Source organism: Meles meles, chromosome 7 (assembly GCF_922984935.1).
Source record: "Meles meles chromosome 7, mMelMel3.1 paternal haplotype, whole genome shotgun sequence".
In the NCBI taxonomy this organism is placed as follows: domain Eukaryota; kingdom Metazoa; phylum Chordata; class Mammalia; order Carnivora; family Mustelidae; genus Meles; species Meles meles.
The window spans coordinates 21,869,194-21,888,665 of record NC_060072.1 but is presented as its reverse complement, the minus strand read 5'-3'; the positions used below and the strand labels follow the sequence as shown (position 1 = coordinate 21,888,665).

The following is a 19,472-nucleotide window of genomic DNA, read 5'->3' as shown; positions in this document are numbered from 1 at the left end:
ACTATTTTTTTTAGCTTTTCTGTTTAAAAATTTTTTAAATAAAAATAAGGCTAAAAACATTGCTAAAATATAGGATGCGATATGGTTGAACATAAAGAAGGCTCAAATGTGTAGGGGGTTAGTGGAACACGATTATTCTATCCTTAGACTATTTAAAGAGGCACAAAACATTACTTAGTCTGAGGTAGCTAATGGTACAGAGATGCTAGGATGGCACTAGATTCAGCTAGAGACACAAAGGCATTGGGGACCTGTCTCAGCTGTTAGTGCTGACAGTGAATCCAATTAGACAGGTATCTATGGATCTAAAGCATCTGATAATTACTTACAAAAACAGGTAACAGTAAGTGGATGTTGGCAAGGGAGAGTCTACCTCAGCTATGATTGTTAAGTTTAATGGAACACAGTAATAGGGACAACACTGAGAAATCCAAAGCAGAACTCTCACTGGGGAAACCCATAAGAGAGATTTAGGTTGAGATTTAAACAAAGGATATAAATGAACTATATAAAATTGTAGGAACACTGATAGAGTCAGATAAGTTCTGAGAATCTCTTTGAAAGACTGGCAATGAATTCATTTAAAATTATATAATTAACACTTCACTTTCCTAGTCCCACATGGCTTTCCCCTCTGGGTAAAAGGCAATGGTTTGTTAATAAGTACCTGGCCACATCACACACGAGTTTCAGGGTGAAAAGGAACTATTACTTTAATTGACTAGTTGAAAATTTCATGTCTAGAATTTAATTACCTGTTAGAACTGTAGGTAAGATATCACAATCTCATAACACTTTAGTGCCTTTTTAAAATGACCATAATCTATCAGAATATTGGTGGAAAACTGTATTGAAATAACATAAGTATTGGAATATAATTAATTCTAAGATTGAAGGAGAGACTTAAAAGCACTTAAATGCACACTATTGAAGCTTAGGTGAAAAGGAAGATTCTCTTTAAGCAAAAAAGCATGAACTGAACTTCAAACTTCTCTACTGCCTTCACGTTTTGCAGTCTAGTTTCTGGTTTTGGATCCTAGGGAAAATCTGAAGGTGAATGAAGTTGTTCTTTGTGAAATTACCCTGGCTTCTTTTTCAGAGTAGCTGGCTCTTTATGGCATTTGGAGTCTGTCTGTCCTACTTTACCTCTTAGTTATATAGGACGTTGGATTGTTTTCCAGGATTTAACTTAGTTGTTTTTGTCTGGCACCATATGTGTTCAGGGTAACATATTGTACGGTGTGTTGTCTTGATATTTCATCACAAGATTGGGCTCATAGGAAGTTCTGGAGTCTTGGTGATAGCCTGATGAAGAGGGGAGAGCAAGAATAAATGTTCTCTAGTCCCTGAACCTTAGAAATCCCTGTAAATTCACAACTTAAAAGATAAGACTCAGGGCGCCTGGGTGGTTCAGTGGGTTGAGGCCTCCGCCTTCGGCTCAGGTCATGGTCTCAGGATCCTGGGATTAAGCCCCACATCAGGCTCTCTGCTCAGCAGGGAACCTGCTTCCTCCTCTCTCTCTGCCTGCCTCTCTGACTACTTGTAATTTCTGTCTATCAAATAAATAAAATCTAAAAAAAAAAGATAAGACTCATTAGAAGAAGTATATTTGCAAAGGCAAGGATTATGGATCAAATAAATTAGTTACTAGTCTATTTATTAGATAAGTACACTTACCCTCTTGGTATGCTTTCTCATCTGTAAGGATCCCCCAAATTCTTCAGTTTTATACTTTCATGTGTAAAGATCAGATCTTTGCTGCTAAATTAGTACTTGAAAATTGCCCTCATTATTAAGGAAATAAGCATTTCTCTGAAAAATTTTTTTCCATTTCCATTGATAATGCAAAGGTAAACCAAACCAGTATATAATAACCATAAATTCTTATGAAGTAGCATCTTACCAAATAATGCTTTGCCATTTGTTAAAATATTCCACAGTGCTAAAGACATTTAGCCACATTAGCAAATGACCCAAATTAACATCAGTATTATTCCTTTAAAACTGATGACCCAAGTATGAATAAAACCTGAATTACATAGAACTTCAGGGTTTAAAATCAACTTGCACCAGACTGATACTACTAACGGTTCTTATCATGCTGTGTTCCTTATGATTCAGTTGTAATTAGTCAGAATATACTGCAGCTGTTTGTGATTTCAAGGAAGAATAAGATGTTTATATAGAGAAAATGTTTCATTATCTTTGCTTTTTGAAATTTCTTTCTTTTGTAAATGGTATTTTACAATATGTTTTCCCATCATTTCAAATCTTATACAAGGTTGTTAAATAGGGTTTTATCATACATAGAAAAATTGCTACCTATTAATTTTCTTCCCTACTTCCTTCCCTAGTTCCATACATGCATATACAGCATTTACGCACGTTAGTTTTACACACAACACTTTCTGGCTCTTCATGTTACTGCAAAAGTACACTGTCTCAGGTTTTCTTGACTTTTTACATCTACTTTGGTACTATGGCCAGGGGTTCAGGTGCACTATTTTTCCTTTAGTTTTTTCATTTTAGTGGTTATTTTGAAGTTATGGATCATATCTCAGAAGAATATTTACATGTCTGCATTCCTTCATGATGTGTGCCTTTTATATGCACTCTTTTTTCCTGCCTTAATTCTCTAATTTCTGGGTGATACTGGAGTCAGACATGGATATCGCAGTGAGGGTCTGTATTAAAATCAAATATAATCCTATTATATGCAGCATGGAATTCTGAAGTACCATGAATCATGGCGTGAAAAATACCTTTTCAAATATCTGGAAAGACAATTATTAAATTTCGCTATAGTCTTACTCTTATTTTATAAGTTTTACGTATACCCAATTTCTTTTTTTTTTAAGATTTTATTTATTTATTTGAGAGAGCACAAGCAGGGCGAGAGTGAAGAAGGGCTAAAAGAGAGGGGAAAGCAGACTCCTTGCTGAGTGGGGAGCCCAACATGGGACTCAATCCCAGGACCCTGAGATCATGACCTGAGACTTCAGATCATAGTGAGTAATCTTAGAAATATTCTCTGTGAAAATAAATTGCATTGTCCAAGTAATGTGTTACTCTCCTACTATGAGTTATACCATTATTAAAATTGCTTTACACTAAAATACTAAATTACATAAGGATGCCTTATAAATAGAAGATATTCAACAAACGATTCTTTTTTTTAAGTTTTTTTTTAAATTTCTTTTCAGCATAACAGTATTCATTGTTTTTGCACCACACCCAGTGCTCCATGCAATACGTGCCCTCCTTAATACCCACCGCCTGACTCCCCCAACCTCCCACCCCCCCCATCGGAAAGGATGAATACTCAACTTTTGTACAACATGGACGGGACTGGAAGAGATTATGCTGAGTGAAATAAGTCAAGCAGAGAGAGTCAATTATCATATGGTTTCACTTATTTGCGGAGCATAACAAATAACATGGAAGATATGGGGAGATGGGAGAGGAGAAGGGAGTTGAGGGAAATTGGAAGGGGAGGTGAACCATGAGAGACTATGGACTCTGAAAAACAAACAATTCTTGATGACAGTCTCATCCCCCCCTTAATTCAACAAATAAAAATGAGTTGCAAAAGATTTATATAAGTCACACAGCTAGTTAATTGCAGAGTAATCTAGAAAACACACTCCTGTATCCCTCTCCAGCTCTGGGTTGGGTGATTAAATCACAGACACATTGATAGACTTGTTGGAAAAAGTTTATCTGTTCATCTAATCTAGGACATCCCTCACCTAACATATATAATCTACACATATATCTTTAACTTTCTAAAAATTTGATTATAGTTGACACACAATGTTACATTAATTTCAGATGTGAAATTTAGTGATATTTAAACTTTTCAATTAGCTGAAGTGTCCAACGGTTAAAGCACTTGGTCATTGTTCTTTATGATATCATTCTTTCTTAAAATTGAAGTATAATTGACATATAGACATACAGTGTTCTATTAGTTTCAGGTGTTCAACACTGATTTGACAGTGTTCAGCACCATAAGGGTATTCACCATCTGTCACCATACAGCGCTATTACAATATTATTGACAATATTCCCTATAACGTACTTTTCATCCCCATGACTAATTTATTTTATAACTGGAAGTTTATACCCTTTAATCCCCATTATCTATTTTACCCTCCTCTCCACCCACCTCTTCTCTGGGAACTGTTAGTTTGTTCTCTGTATTTAAGAGTACATTTTGTTTGTTTGTTTGTTTGTTCATTTGTTTTGCTTTTATATTTCACACACAAGTGAAATCATATGGTATTTGTTGTTCTCTTTTTTCACTTAGCATTATATCCTCCAGATACGTCCATGTTGTAGCAAATTTTAAACTCTCATTTTTTATGGCTGAGTAATATTCCTGTGTGTGTGTGTGTGTGTGTGTGTGTGTGTGTGTGTACACGCGTGTGTGTCACATCTTCATTCATTCATATATTGATGGACATTGGAGTTGCTACGACATCTTGGAAATAATGCTGCAATAAACATAAGGGTAAAGATATCTTTTTGAATTAATGTTTTGTTTTCCTTAGGTAAATATCCAATAGTGGAATTACTGGGTCATATATTTCTCTTTTTAAATTTTTGAGGAGATTCCATGTTTTCCATAGTGGCTGTACCAATTTACATTCCCACCAACAGTGCATGAGAATTCTCTTTTCTCTATGTCCTCACCAACACTTGTTTTTTCTTATCTTTTTGATACTACCTGATGATATTTCATTGTGAGTTTTATTTGCATTTCAATGATTAGTGATGTGGAACACCTTTTCATGTGTCTGCCATCTATATATCTTCTTTGGAAAATGTCTATTCAAGTTCTACGTACATTTTAATCAGATTATTCATTTTGAGGTTGAGTTATGTAAATTTTTTTGTAGTATATCTTGAAATCTGATATTACAATGCCTCCAGCTTTGTTCTTCTTTCTCAAGATTCCTTTGGCTAATCAAGGTCTTGTGTAATTCCATACATACTTAGGATTATTTATTCTAGTTCTGTGAAAAATGTTGGTATTTTGGTAGGGATTGCACTGAATCCAAAGATTTCTCTGGTTAGTATGGACATTTTAATGATATTAATTCTTCTATCCATGAGCATGGAATACCTTTACCTTTGTGTCATCCTCAATTTCTTTCTTCAATGTCTTATAGTTTCCAGAGTACAGGTTTTTTCATTTCACTGACTAAGTTTATTCCTAGGTATTTTATTCTTCTGGGTATAATTATAAATGGGATTGCTTTCTTAATATCTATTTCTGCAACTTTCTTATTAGTGCACAAAAACATAATAGATTTCTGTACATTAATCTAACATCCTGCAACTTTATTTAATTCAATTATCAGTTCTAACAGTTTCTTGGTGGAGTCTTTAGGATTTTCCATATATAATATCATGTCATCTGTAAATAGCAACAGTTTTACTTCTTTTTTAAATTTTTAAATTTTTTTTGACATTTTTAAAATTAAAATTTAATTAACATATACTGTATTACAAGTTTCAGAGGTAAAATTTAATGATTCATCAGTTTGTCTACAACACCCAGTTCTCATTCCTTCAAGTGCCCTCATTAATGCCTATCACCCAATTACCCCATCCCTCCATGCACTTCCCCTCCGGCAACCCTGTTTATTTCCCATCATTAAGTGTCTGTTATTGTTTGTCTTCCTCTCTGTTTTCCTCCTATTTTATTTTTCATTCCCTTCCCATATGCTCATCTGCTTTGTTTCTTAAATTCCACACATGAATGAAATCATATAGTATTTTTCTTTGACTGACTTATTGCACTTAGCATCATACCCTCTAGATCCATCAATTTCATTGCAAATGGCAACATTTCATTCCTTTTGATGGCTGAGTAATATTCCATTATATATGTGATATATATGTATGTGTATATATATGTTTTATATGTGTGTGTATATGAATATGTGTATATGCACACACATATCTATATCATCTATATCTATATCTATATCTATCTATATATCTCCACATCTTCTTTATCCATTCATCTGTTGGACAACTGGCCTCTTGCTATATTTTGATTATTATGGACATTGTTGCTATAAACATCGAGGTACAGGTTTCCCTTTGAACCACTACATTTGTATCCTTTGGATAAATACCTAGTAGTACAATTGCTGGGTCATAGGGTAGGTCTATTTGTAACTTTTTGAGGAACCTCCATACTATTTTCCAGAGTGGGTCTATTAGTTTGCATTCCTACCAACAACATAAGAGGGTTCCCCTTTCTCTGCGTCCTCCCCAACATCCATTGTTTCTGAGGTGTTAATTTTAGCCATTCTGAGTGGTGTCAGGTGGTATCTCATTGTGGTTTTGATTTGTATTTCCCTGATGTTGGATGATGTTGAGCATTTTTTCATGTGTCTGTTGGCCACCTGTCTGTCTTCTTTGGACAAATGTCTGTTCATGTCTTCTGCACATTTCTTAACTGGATTATTTGCTTTTTTAGTGTTGGTTTAGTAAGTTCTTTATAGATTTTGGGTACTAGCCCTTTATCTGATAAGACATTTGCAAATATCTTCTCCCACAGCTCCTATAGCCTGCTTTTTAGTTTTGTTGATTATTTCCTTTGCTGTGCAAGCGTTTTTTATCTTGATGAAGTTCCAACCATTCATTTTTGCTTTTGTTTCTCTTGCCTTTGGAGATGTTATCTAACAAGAAGTCACTGTGGCCTAGGTCACAGGTTGCTACCTATGGTCTCCTTTAGGACTTTGATGGATTTCTATCTCACATTTAGGCCTTTCATCCATTTTAGGTTTGTGTATGGTGTAAGAAGGTGGTCCAGGTTTATTCTGCATGTGGCTGTCCAATGTTCCCAACACTATTTGTTGAAGAGCCTGTCTTTTCTCCATTGGATATTCTTTCCCATTTTGTCAAAGATTAGTTGGCCATAGAGTTGAGGGTCCATTTCTGGGTTCTCTATTCTGTTCCATTGATCTATGTGTCTGTTTTTGTGCCAGTACCATACTGTCTTGATGATTATAGCTTTGTAATATAACTTGAAATGATGCCTCCAGCTTTGATTTTCTTTTTTCAACATTCCTTTGACTACTCACTGTCTTTTCCATACAAATTTTAGGATTGTTTGTTCTAGCTCTGAAAAATGTTGATAGTATTTTGACAGGGATAGCACTGAATGCATAGATTGCTTTGAGAAATATAGACAATTTAACAATATTTATTCTTCCAATCTATGAACATGGAACGTTTTTCCATTTCTTTGTGTCTTCCATAATCTTTCATAACTGTTCTATAGTTTTCAGAGTAGAGATCCTTTACTCCTTTGGCTAGATTTATTCCTAAATATCTTAAGGGTTTTGGTGCAGTTGTAAATGTGATCAATTCCTTGATTTCTCTTTCTTCTATCTCATTGTTAGTGCATAGAAATGCAACTGATTTCTGTGCATTGATTTTATATCCTGCCACTTTGCTGAATTCTTATATGAGTTCTAGCAATTTTGGGGTGGAGTCTTTTGGGTTTTCCACATACAGTATCATGGCATCTGCAAAGAATGAAAACTTGACTTCTTTTTTGCTGATTCTGATGCCTTTTATTTCTTTTTGTTGTCTGATTTCTGAGACTAGGACTTCTAGCACTATGTTGAACAACAGTGGTGAGATTGGGCATTTCTGTCATGTTCCTGACCTCAAGAGAAAAACTTTCAGTTTTTCCCCATTGAAAATGATATGCACTGTGGGCCTTTCATACACAGCTTTTATGATATTAAAGTCTGTTCCCTTTATCTCTACACTAAGGAGAGTTTTTGCCAAGAAAGATGCTGTATTTTGTCAAATGCTTTCCCCACATCTATTGAGAGGATCATATAGTTCTTGTCCTATCTTTTATTAATATACACTGATTAATTCACAGATGTTGAACCACACTTGCAGCCCAGGAATAAATCCCACTTGCCATGGTAAAGAATCCTTCCAATATTCTGTTGGATCCTATTGGCTAGGCTTTTGGTGAAATCATGTTCATCAGGGATATTGGGCTGTAGTTCTCCTTTTTGGTGGGGTCCTTGTCTCATTTTGGGATCAAGTTAATGCTGGCCTCATAGAAACAGGAAGTTTTCCTTTCATTTCTATTTTTTGAAACAATTTCAGAAGAACAGACATTAATTCCTCTTTAAATGTTTGGTAGAATTCCCCTGGGAAGCCATCTAGCCCTGGACTCTTGTTTGGTGGGAGATTTTTGATTACTGCTTCAATTTCCTTGCTGGTTCTAGGTTTGTTCAGGTTTTCTATTCCTTCCTTTTTCAATTTTGGGAGTTTATATGTTTCTAGGAATTCATCCATTTCTTCCAGATTACCTAATTTGTTGGCATATGATTGTTAGTACATCTTACAATTGTTTGTGTTTTTTGGTTTTTGTTGAAATCTCTCCTCTTCCATTCATGATTTTATTTATTTGGATCCTTTCTCTTTTGTTTTTGATAAGTCTGGCCAGGGATTTCCCAATCTTGTTAATTCTTTCAAGGAAACAGCTCCTAGTTTCATTGATTTATTCTTTTTAAAATTTATTTCTATTTCATTGATTTCTGCTCTTTTTTTTTTTTTTTTGCTCTAATTATTATTTCTCTTCTCCCGCTGGGTTTAGGCTTCATTTGCTGTTCTTTTTCCAGCTCCTTTAGGTGTAATGTTAGGTTGTGTATTTGAGACTTTCCTTTTTCTTTTTTTTTTTTTTTCCCCATACAAAGACTAACAGACACATGAGAGAAATTTCAACATCACTCGCCATCAGGGATATACAAATCAAAACCATAATAAGATACAACCTTACCCCAGTTAAAATTAACAAGACAGGAAAGAACAAATATTGGTGAGGATGTGGAGAGAGGGGAACTCTTATATTGTTGGTGGGAATGAAAACTGCTAAAGCCACTATTTTTTCTTTTTTAAGATTTTCTTTATTTGTGAGAGAGTGAGAGAGAGAAAGAGGAAGCAGGAGGGACAGGGGGGAGGGAGAAGTATGCTCTCCACTGGACAGAGAGCCCAATACGGGGCTCAATCCTAGGATCGTGGAATTATGACCTGAGCGGAGGGCAGACACTTAAGCTGACTGAGCCACCCAGGTACCCTGAGACTTTTTTGTTCCTTGAGAAAGCCCTGCATTGCTATATACTTCTCTCTTGGGACCACCTTTGCTGTATCCCAAAGGTTCTGAGCTGTTGTGTTTTTTCATTTGTTTCCACGTCTTTTTAAAAATTCTTCTGTAATTTCCTGCTTGACCCATTCACTCTTTACTAGGATGCTCTTTAACCTTTCATGTACTTGTCATCCTTCCAAATTTTTTCTTGTAGTTGACTTCAAGTTTTAAAGCATTGTGGTCTGAAATAGTAGTCTGAATCTTTTTTTCCAGTCGAGTCCTGATTTGTAATGTGATCTATTCTGGAGAATGCTCCATGTGCATTTTGTTGCTTCAGGATGAAATGCTCTGAATATATCTGTGAAGTCCATTTGGTCCAGTGTGTCATTCAAAGCCCTTGTTTCTTATTGATTTTCTATTTGGATGGTCTGTCCACTGCTATGAATGGGGTATTAAAGCCCCCTACTATTTTTTTTTATTATCAATGAGTTTCTTTAATTTTCTTATTAATTGGTTTATATAATTGGCTGTTCCCAAGTTAGGGGCATAAATATTTAGGTTGTTAGATCTTCTTGTGGATAGACACTTTTATTTTGATATAGTGCCCTCCTTCATCTCTTCTTAAGTCTTTGGCCTTTAAGCTAGTTTTAATCTAGTCTTAAGTCTTTAATCTTGTTTTTCTTAGGCACCTGGGTGACTTCGTGGGTTAAAAATTTCTCTTCAGCTCAGGTCATGATCCCAAGGTCCTGGAACTGAGTCCAGCATCAGGCTCCATAGTTACCAGGGAGTCTGTTTCTCCCTCTGCTTGCCACTCTCCCTGCTCGTGTGTACTCTCTCTCTCTCTCTGTCAAATAAATAAATAAAATCTTTAAAAAATAAAATAAGATAAATAAAATCTTGTTTTTCTGATATAAGGATGGCTACTCCAACTTTCTTTTGATGTCCATTGGCATGAAAAATGGTTCTCCACCCCCTCACTTTCAATCTGGAGGTGTCTTTGGGTCTAAATGAGTCTCTTGTAAGCAGCATATTGATGGGTCTTGTCTTATACTCTATTGTCTTTTGATCGGCACATTTAGTAATTTACATTCAGAATAATTTTTGAAAGATGCGAAGTTAGTGCCATTGTATTACCTGTAAAGTCATTGTTCCTGTAGATTGTCTCTGTTCCTTTCTGGTCTTTGTTATTTTGGGACTCTGTCTACTGAATGGATCCCCTTTAATATTCAGTTCTACTTCTTCCTTACCCATTTGGGAGCCTTTTATTACTTTTTCTTGTCAGATTGAATAAAAATACTGAGGATGAACAACCTTGTCTGTTCCTGATCTTAGAGAAAAAGCTCTCAGTTTTTCACTATTGAGGAGAATGTCAATTGTGGGTTTTTATATACGACCTTTGTTATGTTGAAGTATCTTCCCTCTAAACCCACTTTGTTGAAAGTTTTTATTATGAATGGTTGTTGTATTTTGTCAGATGCTTTCTCTGCCCCTGTTGGGATGACCATATAGTTTTTTATCCTTCTTCTTTTTAATGTCATGTATCACACTAATTGATTTGCAAATATTGAACTACCCTTGCATCCCTGGAAGAAATTCCACTTCATCTTAGTGAAATGATTTTATTAAGGTATTGCTGAATTTGGTTGCTAATATTTTGTTGAGAATTTGTGCATCAATGTTCATCAGAGATACCAGCCTATATATATATATATATATATATATATATTTTTTTTTTTTTTTTGTAGTGTTTGTCTGGTTTTGGTATCAGGATAATGCTGGCTTCACAAAATGCACTTAGAAGTTTTCCTTCCTCAAAAAAAAAAAAAAAAAGAAGTTTTTCTTCCTCTTCTATTTTTTAGAGTAGTTTCAGAAGAATAGGCATTTTTTAGATTTTTAAAATTTTTCTTTCCGCTACTAGGTCATTATTTATTAGGTTTTTTGAAGTTTTAGGTATGATAAGTGTGGAATTCAAAACAAATATGGCCCCCACCCTTCCCTTTCTAGCATTTGCAAAGAATCAAGAGGCTGATTGAACAATTCTTTACATTTCTATACTACCTTTGCAGAAAGCCTCGTAGTGTATTATCAAAACTACCTGCACACCCTTAGTAAAATGCTTTACCTTTCAAAAACTATAAATAAAAATTTAACCCTGTTAATAATATAATTTCTTTAAATTTTTTGTAACTAGACTGAAATTTCAGTTCTATAATTTTCTACATGTCTTCAAAAGTCTTCCAGTAGGAAAGAAGGTTTCATCCTCTGTAGAAATAGAGAGAAATTCCTTTGAGCCCCAGGCCAGTTATCTTGAAAATTCCATCAGCTTCAAGCTGCTGCAGAATACCCTTTGGGTCCATTCAACCCTGAACACAGGTCACATACATTTCAGGGTAGTCCTTCCCTTTGAAGCAGCATGAAGTTGTTTTATCAACAGGCAACATCACAGTCTGGAGTCTTTTCCTTGTCTTAGGAACTAAAAAAGTCACTCTTCCTCCTCTGAGAGCTCCCCCTCACCATCAATATACATTCCATCTGGAAATTATTCTTCTTTCTCCAGCTTATAAACACTTCTGGAGTTGGAGATCTTTCCTGTTGCAGGTCATAGTCAAAGGCATCCACAGAATAGGATAGGCTGTCAATGCAATAGGTTTTGTAGTCCAGGGATCAATCCAAACCATTGTAAATGTCTACCTGATCAAAGCTCTTTTCCATGTGGTGGTCAAGAAAAGAGAGTTCAGGGACCCCTGGTGCCATTCCAGAACTACTGAGGCCATTTCTTCAGCCATGGTGCCAGCAAAATATCTCCCAGGGGGTTCTACCTTCCCATTGTGGAACTGATTGTTTTTCTTGTCTTTATATACTGTAGCCAGAACAACTGTTTACTGATCTTCCCAGGTCAAAGGACAGAACTTTGTTCCAATGGCAGCGACATAGCCTCCTGCCAGGCAAAGTGTCACAGAGATGACGTGGACATCCACAGTCACTTACTCCACACCTGAGCAATTCCAACTTACTGCTTCCTGACCAATTCCCACTGGCAAACCATTTTTGCAGGAAGATCTACAAAGAGGAGAGAAAGATACCTCTTTCTACTGGAGACTTGGGGCACTGGCAGTTCTTTGGAAAAACACACTCAATCTTAATGAAGACATTGTCATGGGGGAGATCTTGGTGCTAGTGACCCTCAGAGAGCTGATTTGGTATTAAGTCTTTTCTTTTTCTTTCCTTCCTTCCTTCCTTCTTCCCTCCCTCTCTCTCTCTCTCTCTCTTTCTTTCTTGGAAGAGAGAGGATGAGTGGCAGGGAAGAGGGGCAGGAGGAGAGGGAGAGAGAGAATCCCAAGCAGGCTCCTTAACTGGCATACAGCCTGTTGTTGGGGCTCCAGTCTCATGACCCTGAGAATATGACCAGTCTCATGACCCTGTGCTCATGACCTGAGCTGAAATTAAAAGTTAGATGCTTAACCAACTAAGCTACCCAGGTCTTAGGTATTAACTCTTTTTTAAATGTCTGGTTTACCTTTACCTGTGAAGCCATCTAGTCCAGGACTTTTGATTGTTGATAGTTTTTTGATTACCAATTCAATTTCATTACTAGTAATAGGCCTGTCCTAATTTCCTATTTCTTCCTGACTTCATTCTGGAAGATCGTATGTTTCTACGAAATTATCCATTTCTCCTGGGTTAAATTATTAGGTCATTAATATCTCTGGCCTCTAATATCTTGCCACTTGAAATGTGAACTATGGACCATCAGTATCAGCATCACCCAGAAGATTGTTATAAATGCAGTCTCAGACCCAACCCAGACCAGTTAAATCAGAATACTTTTTAATGAGATATTCAAGTGACTTGTATACACATTAAAGTTTGAGAACACTGTTTTAACATCAATATAAATTTAAATATATGTGTAATCTGTGCCTATCTATATATGTATTTTCATATTTATTTACATTTTCCCCTCTTCCGGGACTTTATATGACTTTATTCACCATGGTAAAAACAGGTGGAGTGCAATAAAATAACCTAATTGTAGAAATTCTTCGTTTTTATACAAATGACCAGTTATTCCCTAAAGGTCATCTTCTAAGTATATATGGCTATGAAGAATTTTTACAGTGGTATCTTTATTATTGAGGTAAATTTTGATTATTGTTCTATCAAAAATGTTATTAAGCAGCACTGAATTTTTTCTTTTAAAGAGACTTTTTACAAATACTGTGTTCTTATAACCAGTATAATTAACTCATTTTTCCCCCTTTAACTTAAATTTGAAATTTTATGAGTCATATTCATAGTCTTATTTTTTGCTTTGTTTTGTATTTTGTGTATTTATGGCAACAAGTATTTAAGTGACCTGCGACTGGTGTGACCATCCCAGAAAATGGAATTTTCAGTTCGAAACCAAGAAAATCCTGGGCAAAGCAAGTCACTTCTCTATGATAAAGCTTATTAGGATGGTTCAAAATTTTAAGAAGTATTTCCAATATGTAATTTTTTATTTGGAATAATATTAGCATGTTGATTCAATACTGATTTTTAAAAACCACAGAAGGTTTGAGTATGAGCATTATGACATTTTCATAAAAGAGTAAGTTTTTAAACACCTGCTTCATTTCTTTTTACAGACAGTTTTTAAAGCAATCAAAAAAAAGTCTGCTCTCGGGATGCCTGGGTGGCTCTGTTGGTTAAAAAAAACAACTACCTTTGGCTCAGGTCATGATCCCAGAGTCCTGGGATTGAATCCTGCGTTGGGCTCCCAGCTCCATGGGGAGCCTGCTTCTCCCTCTGACCTTTTCCCCTCTCATACTCTCTCTCACTCTCTCTCTCTCAAAAATAAATAAATAAAATCTTAAAAAAAAAGTCTGCTCTCATGTATGTCAGTCACAAGTACCTATTTGACAGAAAACTCACCTTCTCTAATGTACCACGAAAATAATTGTCCTGAAATTCCTTAAAGACAAACCTTGAAAATATGATACAACTTTTGAGAAGTTTTCTTTTCTCTGCTGGTATTGCATAGTTATTCTAACTAGTAAACTAATAAACTAAAGTGGTCGGTAAAGTAGATTGCCATTGACTTTTTCCCTTTGTGTTTCTATGAGTATCCAAAGATTGACAACAGTCTCATAGAAGTAAAAATGTATTTCTTTTCAGATACCCATTGTCATTTTAAAAATAAAAGGAACAAGGACTGTACAAAATGTAAGGAAGCCTTTGGACCCTAGAACTAGTATAGGCAAGAATCAAACTGAGAAGATTATTTAGTTTCATAGAGAGGCCACTTATTATAAAAAGAAAGAATGACTCAGAGGGGATAAGAACCCAGACGGCAGAACCAAGAGCCATGGAGAATAAATATCAGGGAGCAGAACTGAGCCCTGTTCACAGAACAGGCAACATGTACCTGGCTGGAATTCAGTATTTCTATGGACTGATGACTTCTCCATCTTTTTTAAATGGAATTTTCTACTGTGGTTAATCTATGCTTGTGTGATCATTATATGATAGATATGTGGGTGGCAGATAACCTGTCTCTTTAGTTCACAGGACTTCTGACCAAGAGGAATGGTAATTAAGTGTTTTGTTTAAGATATCTTACCTAAGGAGACTCGAATGTATCCAGACGTAATTTAGAAGATCAACTTCAGCCTGAGACTAATTGTTAAATGGGATGCAACTTTTGAGGGATTTCGGGAAAAGTCGAGTATTTTTTGCCTGTGGGAGGGATGTGAATTGTTGGATTAGAGGGTAGACTGTGGAAGACTGTATTTTATAAAGATAGCCATAGCTATATCCCTAACCTCACATGTTCATCTAGAATCTTGTCACTCCCCCATCATGAAGTAGAATCTAATTTCACTCCCAAAGAATCTGGGTAGATTTGAGGCTCACTTATAACCAACAGAATGTGTTGGAATTGATGCTGTATGACTTCTGAGGTTAAGTCAGAAAGGCAATACTACCTCCACCTTGCATCTGGAACATTAGCAATTGAACCCTGCATCACCATGTAAGTAGTCCAATTTCCCTAAGACCAATATGCCTTGAAGAAACTCAAGTTAGCCTATGCAGGAAGACCTCATGGAGAAAGAGAGAGAGAGATGGCTAGTTTCTAGCTTCTCCAGCCCCACACTGTTTTAGTTCCAGTTACCGTCTGACTACAACTGCATAAGAGCTCTGAAATAATCCCAACCAGAGGAGGAAGCCTGTCCTGAAACTATAATATAATAATTCCTGCAGTTTTAATCTATTTAGTTTTGCTGTGTTTTGATGTACAGCGATGGTAACTGAAATACTTCTAAATTAAAAGATTTTAAGTTTAATTTCATTTTTTTAAAAGATTTATTTATTTTAGAGAGAGAGTTTGTGAGCAGGGGAAGGGGCCAAGGGAGAGGGAAAGAGAGAGAATCTCAAGCAGGCTCCACACCCAATGGGAAGCTGATGCTCTGCTCAATTTCTTGAACTGAGATCATGACCTCAGCCAAAATCAAGAGTCGGATGCCAACCAACTGAGCCACCCAAGCACCATTCACTTTTTTTAAAATAAGAGAACACATTTGTAGATTCTGGACCTCCATTAGGCAGCTTTATTTTAGCCTGTACATAAGAGTCAAAAAAATTAACTGCCTGCCCTCAGGAGCTCTAAATTTCAGGTCAAAATAATTTTGAATCCTCTTTTTTATTATTATCATTTTTACCATGGGCCACAGAAAGTTACTTAATCTTTTTGTTTTCCCATCTACTAATTGTTGATAACACCTATAAGAGAGAATTAGCATATAGATTAAATTAAATGAGTTAATACATGGGAAAGACCCCTACATGGTGTCTGACACATAAATACCTGACTCTACTTGGTGAAAATCCATTAGGATAGCTTTAAGAAAAAGATACATGTCATCAAGATGGTATATGCAATGTGGGGAGATGGATAGAAGCAATGACATTTCATCAGTGAGCTGCCATATTATCTTATCCCTTTCTTGAAAGTATCATAGATTTCTTCCCTTCACTCTGCCAGCAGCAAGCTTAGAGATACTATTTTATCTCTCCATTAAGCAAAACTCCTTGGACTTTGTATTCCCTTTAGGTAAGGACTAAGACATTTATGTCTATATCCCAGTGCCTAACAGTAACTAAAGCAAAAGAAGTGCTCCATAAATCCTGACGGAATAAAGGAAAAAAACTAGTTCTATAACTAGCAACTTCTTCCTAAATATATTCATACTGTCAGCATTGGGGTAATCTGAAAGAAAAGGTCTGTTTCTCTAGATCTACTTAAACTCTCAAGAATGCTGAAATGCAGGATCAAGTTTATATGAATTAATAACAATTATAATTAGCAAGAGTATTATATATTTTTAAAGTATAATACAAATATAACATAATAAAATTATTGATAGGCAGGATAACATGGTGGTTAAGAGTACAAACCCTGAGTCAGAATGTATGGAAGCAAATCCCTGTTCTGCTCTTTCTAGCCACATAAATGTAGGAAAGTCAGTTAAAGGTTCTGTGCTTTAGTTCCCCATCTGTAAATCATAGGTGACAATAGTGATTAAATAGTTAATATATGCAAAATATGTAGAACATTTCTTAGTAATAATAGTGATTATCTTACCTATAAAAATTTAATAGAAAATGACAACTTTTATTGCTAAAATGAAGGAAACTGCTTTAACCACTCTAAAATTACTCAGAATTCAAAAACGAATCTTATTGAATGAAGAAAATTGCTACATAAGGCCTTAAAAGTGGTTATATAAGTATACCTAGAGGCTTCCACACATTACAATAAAGCTAGAATCTCATGCCTTAAATTTGTCAAAATGAAGTAAAAATAGAAGCAGAAGAATAAATACTATGCTGTGAATGTTAATGTCTACTTGGGATAATTTAGTGACAATAAATCTAAGCAGACCCACTGGGTTATGCCAAGACATTTTCCTAACTAAATCTCATTTGGTTGACTTGTTCCATTTAATTAGTGAATATTATAATTATGTGTTCTGAAAGTTGTGTGAATTTAATAACATCAAGTAGCACTAAAACAAAGTAGAGAAAAATACCAAGACAGAATTTCTTTTGAGGACTTGCCTTCTTGTAAAGAATACAATTAACTCCCTAGAGTAATCCTTATTTGCCTACATAATGAATGCTGTGAGAGAGTAAGGCACTTCCCACATTTCTTCTCATCAATACCTATACAGCTTAGTCTGATTTAGTTGAACATTTTCAATAATTACAAACACAGGGTCTACCACAGATTCTTCTGTGAGAGAAAATTTATTAATGTAGGCAAAGTAGATATAACGTTGCATGTCTGACCCTTTTTAACTTCTTTGTTGCCTAAATATTCAGTCAGGGCTTATACCGGTTATATATGTATAGAGACCTAAATGTTGTAAAAATAAGCAGATATAAATTATAAAAGGAGCTTTCTTTCACTCTTTTAGGCTTATGTCTGGAGACATTTTGTTAGGATAAAAAATAGCTTTTTTCTTTCTTTTAATTTTTCTTTTTTTGTAATTAGACTGCTAGTGATTGTTTAACCTTGTCCTTTTTGGAAATGTGTTCAAGAAATATTTAGGAAACAGTATCACATCCCATGACAGTTTTTTATTAATAAAGAAGGGTGAAAGGATTCAGTTATAAAAATAGACAGTGGGAAATATAATTGCACTTTCCAACATCTGTGGGAACCACAAAATTTTTGCTAGATATAGAAGAAAGTTTTGAATGAGCTTAAAATTAGGTTTGACTAATTTTTAATGTATTTTATTAGTACATTGACTAGAAAAAACTACATTTGGTCACATTTTAAAAATTCACACCTAAACTTATTTTGGCTTACTTATAATTTTTTTGGATTAGCTCTTGTTGATTAACTACTTTACCTCTTTCCTTCATCCTACTCTTTATTAAATATTTATTAGGCAACAATTTATTTACTGACACTGTACGAGGTGCCAGAGATTACAGTAGAAAAGCATAATCTCTGTAATCATGAAGCTTATGCTACAACACAAACAAAACAAACAAATAAATATATAAAGACACTTACGGTGGGCCCTCAGTCCAAAAACTGGTGTATTCACAAGAGGAAAAGGCACAGAAACATGGGAAAGGCCATGAGGAGATGAGGTCAGAGACTGGAGTCATGCTGCCACAAGCCAAACAACACATGGAAGCAGCAGAGGAAAAGGAAGACCTTCCTCAGAGCCTTCAGAGGTAGCATGACCCTGCTGACAACTTGATTTCAAACCTCTGGTATTCAGAACCATAAGAAACTAAAGTTCTATTGTATTAAGTCACCCTGTTTATGATGCTGTTTTGCAGCAGCCCTGGGAAACTAACACAGACAGGTTGACTTTGAAGTATCTGTGGAACATCTAAGTGCAGGTGTCAAGAAGAAAGATGAATTTAGAAGTTTGGAACTCAAGTTTGGGCTGGAGATAAAACTATAAGGAACATCAGCATATGATTGAGCAATAAAGCCAGGAAGTGGCTGAGATCCAGAGGCAGTCTGTAAGAGTAAGGGAAGAGAAACTAGTCTAGAACCCTGTAGAAGAGTATTGTATAAGTGGGTGGAGATAGAGGTACTCACAAAGGGAGACCAAGATGGAGACTAGAGCAGTAAAAGGAAGACCAGGAAAGTGTGGTATCACACAGCCACATGCAGACAGTGTTTCACAAATCAAGTGAAGCAGATTGGTCAAGTAAGATAAAGGCTTTGTCCATTATATTTAAGAAGAGACAATCCTGTGGCACCTAACAGATTTCAGTGCAAAAGTGGAATAGTATTTGAAGAGTCACTGAGAGATGAGAAAGTGAGTCCAGGAAGTGTAAACAACTCTTTCTAAGAGGTCAAATGTGAAAGGGAGGAAACGTTCTGCACCTAGATGAAGACCCAGAATGAAGGCAAGGCTTTTCATGTGGCCCAATCATCAGTAATTGAGTTTACTCACAGATGCTTGTGCTTTTATCTAATGAGGCACCTTAATATTTAGACAGTGATGATAAAACAAATCAAATGGTGCCTTATCATTGACCATAAAACTGCTCATGAAGTTACAGCATAACAACTAGAACATGATTTATAGATACAAATCTAAAAATTCAGTAAATGAGAATCTGTTGTTGGTAGAAGTTTTCTGCATAATTTATAAAGAGGGAAATTGTAGGCAGGATAATGTTTTGAAATGCAAAACATCTGACTCATAGTAGAGATGAAGAGCACTGAATGACCCATGAGAGAAACTTATCTTATTGTTCATACTGAGCAGAGAAAATTCAAAACTGATAAGGCATCAGGCATCACATAGAAAAATGA

General features: G+C 35.5%; 1 protein-coding gene and 1 pseudogene across 12 annotated transcripts in view; both read right to left on the bottom strand.

Moving 5' to 3' along the window:
- ANKS1B (ankyrin repeat and sterile alpha motif domain containing 1B) overlaps window positions 1-19,472 on the bottom strand; it is a 1,113,728-nt gene that overhangs the window by 577,124 nt on the left and 517,132 nt on the right. The window lies entirely within an intron of this gene.
- Window positions 11,392-12,671, bottom strand: LOC123945875 (annotated as a pseudogene).